Raw genomic sequence first — 5,028 nt, forward strand, 5'->3', positions numbered from 1 at the left:
TGATATCCTCATTTCTAAATTTTCAATACAGTTTGATTTTGTCTCAGATTTAGACTTTCTTCTAGGAAAAAAAGTTATCTTAGATATTAGAAAAAAATGAAATAGGCAAATTTCATACAAAGGCATGATATAGTACCAAGAAAATATACACAATTAATTTGCAGGAATAATTTTTAAAGAAGAATAGGTGTGATTTTAATTTTTATTTATTTCTATAATGTGCCTTATGTACCTATTTTATTTAAAAAATACATGTCATTTAATACAAACAAAGCATTGTTACAAAATGCTTTTTATGCATCAACCCAGGTAATCCCTATAGTGCCCTTGTGAGATAGTTACTATCAGCATCCCCTGTTATAGGTGAGAAAGTGAGCCATGCAGTGCTTAAGGAACTTGCCCAAGGTGACTCAGCTAGTGTGATGGAGTCTATTCCAGAGCTGGTGCTCTTACTCCTTATGCAGTTACTGAAACTACAGAATGTTAAGTAAAAAAGGCACTCCAAAATGCTACAAAATATTCTTACTTATTTACTTCTGTCCATATGCCTAGGAAGTGCATTTATACTTACATTTATATTTACAGTTTCACCTATGATCTCTATACAAAATTTGACCTCAGGTTTAACTTATAATTTTATCATAAATTTTAGTCTGTTATTACATAGTATATTTAAATATCAGTTTGAAAGATGCATAAAATACTATATTTTTATTTACCTATCCTTTTTTATTTATGGAGGTTTAGATTGTGTGATATTTTATCCTATAGGCATAAGTATGAATATCATTATTATAATTATGGTTAATGCAGAGGCTTCTTGACTTACAATGGGGTTATGCTCCAATAAACCCATCAGAAGCTGAAATTATCATAAGTTGAAAATACATTTAATACATCTAACCTATGGAATATCATAGCATAGCTTAGCCTACCTTAAACATGTTTAGAACACTTACATTAGCCTACAGTTAGACAAAATCATCTACCATAACAAAGTGTTGAATACCTCATTAATTTATTTCATACTGCACTGAAAGTGAAAAACAGAATGGCTGGCTGTCGCTGCCCAGCACCATAAGACAGTGTCATGTTGCATATAGCTATCCAGGGAAAGGATCAAAATTAGAATTTGAAGTATGGTTTCTACTGAATGTGTATTACTTAAACACCATGGTAAAGTCAAAATAATGTAAGTTAAACCATTATAAGTTGGGGACCTTCTGTATTTGCAGAATATGGCTGATCCTTTCCATTTATTATTAATATCTCACAATACTCTTCACAGCCTTATGATCAGGAACATTTATTCCTTCTTTAGTAAGGAGGAAACTAGGCACAGGGCTGTCAAATAAATAATTGAATGTCACATGGCTTTATAGACTAACACAGGATGTGAATCAGTAGTCTCCCTGGAATCTCTGCTTTTATGTATTTACTACATTCTTTCGCATTGAATAAACTATTGTGCACAGAGAGTTATCCAGAGTCAAAGGGTAAGAGAATTTTCAAAACTGTAGATATATTTAGTCAGTTTGATATATGAAGGGGTTGTATTATTAACCTGTTCAACTGGACTGCAGATGTTACCCCAATTCTACCAGCATTGGGAGTGTTCTCTCTCTCTCTCTTTCTCCATCTATCTTTATATCTAGACATATTTGTAGAAATATATTCAATTATTTTAAAAGGAAAGATAACATACTTTTTAAATATATGCTTTTTATTTAATCAATTGAATTAAAAAATTCACATATATTAACATGGCTTTCATTTTCTTCTATTACATATTTTTCAATAATTTTGGCATTTTAGGTTACCTTGTAATGTATGGGATATATTAATATAATAAAATATTATCCTATTTCTGTCTTACTTTTTTTTTTTTTTGGTCTGTGCTTTCTCCATTTTTAAAAAGAAGCTTCAGCCACAATGGCTGAAGAAGATTCTGTGTCATATCTTCACAATTTTAATCCAGCAGAAGAGAGATTATGCTTACTCATTTGCTTCAACCAAGTGCCAAAATGGAGACTAAATAACTATGATTGGCACAATTTAAGCCAGGAGTATATCTCTGGGTATAATCCTTGTGGCCAGGTTAATGGAGATCCATTCATTTGCCCAGTCCTAGCTCATAAAACTTTATCCCTGAGTCAGGAAATGGAGCTGTTCATAGGAAAAGTATGCACTATGAGTAAGTGAGATGTGGCTTCCCAAATGAATATTGGGAACAGTTAATTTAAGGAAGAGAAAGGAGTTCTGACTCGCCAAAATCAATAGCTGTAGCTTACATTAAAGAAAACAACAGATAATAATTGGTTTCTTGGAGTTGTGGGTGAAGATAACAAGTAAATAAGGACATATGATGAAGCAGGTGAAAATAAGAGTGGATATTATATTGTTATTATTAAACTGATAAGAACAGATACTATACTTGATCTTAGCCAAAAGGCCATAAAGCAATTGATATTATTAATATAAATGAATATATAGTGTAATGTTTGCAACTTTGATATCAGGTTGTGCTTACTTTATGAACTCTCTAACCTTTCTATGAGCTAGTATATTTTATAAAATTTAAAATTCTTAGTTAATCAAAACATTGCTATAAAGAAATAAATTATTCATACTGATCTTCAGGATATGTACAGTCCAACAGGAAAGATGAAATATGTGAATACATTTATTTTTCAGTTACATATTTTTAAATTTGGAATAATAAATTATAATTTGATTAAGTCACAAAATGTTTAGGGCCTCAATAGTTCAGGATGATTCCTTATATGGTAAAGTATACAAATGATATAGATTTTTAATGAGAATGTGGTATACTGGCCCAGCAGAGACTAAACAGTCCTAGTGAAGAATTTTGGTTAATTAGGCACAAACAGAAGAGAATGATGACAAGTTAATCCTGTGCTTATATAAGCAGTGTATATCTAGAGAAGGTATTTGACAATGTGCAGTGGAATAGTTGTAACATTTCAATAATTGTAATGTATACCTTACTTTAAACAATCTTGGAAGGAATTTTGTAATCATTTTAATTTGTGTTTATACTTGAACAAAAATTCTTGGCTTTAAAAAAAACTATTTCTTCATAGAATGTCTCCAAAACAGCCATATAGAAATGATGTGAAGTTTTACTTTATATTACTATATAATGAAACTCTTATTTATAAAACTGGAAATAAAACAATTTTAAATACTTCAGAGGTTAAAAATAGCATTAAATTTAAAAAGGATAATTGTTTTTATTGCTACATAAGCCAGTATATTATGTAAGTAACACAAACCCTTTTTTACTTCAGTGAGATATTTTTAGTTAACTCTTTATTAGTTTATGACATTGGCAGCCAATCTAAAGAACTATCCTTCTCAAGTTTTTTGACCTTTGTATCCTTATCCTCTTTTAGAGCCATATGTTTTCTCTAAGGAAGTTAAAAGCTAGCATTTCTTGTTTGTTATATAAGCAAAAACCAGAAAGTACCTCGACTTCTTTTTCCATTAATATGCCAAGGTAGATGCTCTGAGAAAGTTCCTGATACATGGTATCTATAAACTCTGGAAAATATGCAGCAACATTTCTTAATGCAACACCATGCTTGCAGGAGAGCAAGAAAAATTACCAGAGGCTGAAAAAAAGAGGAAAAACTTGTAAGCTAACTCTCAATCTATAGTCACAATTGGGGCATTTACTAGTTGTGGTAACTAAGAGTATTGGGCTTTAATGCCATATCCTAGAATATCCAGGACCTCTGTGAAAAAATGCTGTCAAAAATCCTCCTGGCAAGCAAATAAAACTAAAAAGGAAAATTGTTTATTTGAGCATTTGTAACATGATGGAGAAGTTTTACACTGAGAAAAATGATATTAAATAGTTCCAAGATTGGTAGCAACCACGAACTGACAAAAGTGAATGCAAAGGACACCCATAGATAAAGTCCCTGAAAATTAAAAAAAAAAACAAACTAAAAATGATTCAAAATATAAAATTACAAAACAAAAAACCATGAGTGCTATTTCCCAGGGGTGGATTTCAGAACTCAATCTCAGGCAATGCTCAGGTCTTTCCGAGTAGGAGATAGTATGCTTGAGAAATTGAACTGCAAAACAACCAGACATCTGATGAACTTGGGGGGGATATTTTGAGGTTGGCTGGTATCAAGCTCTCACACCCACTGAACTGGCCAGCAAATAACCAATGTCTAAGAACATTCCAGAAGGGTGAAGTGGTAAGACAAAACAAAACAGCATCATTTTTGTGAATTCTGCTCTTAAATTCACGGAGTAGAAGATTTTAAAGTCTATAAAGTATAGCTAGTGACATATGTTTTATAGGTGTCACAATATTCCTCCAGTAAAAGTAGTATCTATCAGTCTTTTGACAACTGGATTACTCTAACTAGCAGGTTGTATGGTATGCAATTCTGTTTGGCAGTTGGCCTCATGGTCCTCTACTGGGGGCAGGGTCTAGCCAGCCTCCTCTTTTGAGGGCTTAGCAGTCTGGGCAATTCTCCGTTGAGGCAGTCAGCCTTCCCTGCCCTCATCTCCAAGGTCCAAAGGGGAACATCCATTGATTTTAGCACCAATTACTTTTGATGATCTTTTGAAAAGATATTTTCTCAAATTCATATTAACTTTTATTGTAGACACTTTGGAGTATTAGAGTGGGAGTGAATAGTCTCTCACTTCTTGTCTCAGAAACAATGAATTTTAGGCACGTTCTTTAAGACCTAAACATGGCATTGCACTTTTGATTTCTTTTCTTAGACTTACAGATTTATACCATTAAATACAGAGTGCTACTTTCTGCCACTTTATTGCAGTTAGTGCCAGTGCAAGGAGGTAACTTTCCCTACATAAATGTATCTGTCAAATTTAAAGTTGATTATTTAACACTGTAATTTCCTTGAGCCTTTTGACAATTCAATCTAATATTCTTAGGCATCATGAATCATCTGAAAATTATGAAACTGAAGTTTCAGCTTCTCAACCACATAGAATAGTCTAATTGACCAGATACCA

General features: G+C 32.3%; 1 pseudogene; it reads right to left on the bottom strand.

Moving 5' to 3' along the window:
- Window positions 1-2,369: 2,369 nt before the first annotated feature.
- Window positions 2,370-2,464, bottom strand: LOC138397824 (U2 spliceosomal RNA; annotated as a pseudogene).
- Window positions 2,465-5,028: the final 2,564 nt, after the last annotated feature.

This window comes from Eulemur rufifrons, chromosome 16, assembly GCF_041146395.1.
Source record: "Eulemur rufifrons isolate Redbay chromosome 16, OSU_ERuf_1, whole genome shotgun sequence".
Classification (NCBI taxonomy): domain Eukaryota; kingdom Metazoa; phylum Chordata; class Mammalia; order Primates; family Lemuridae; genus Eulemur; species Eulemur rufifrons.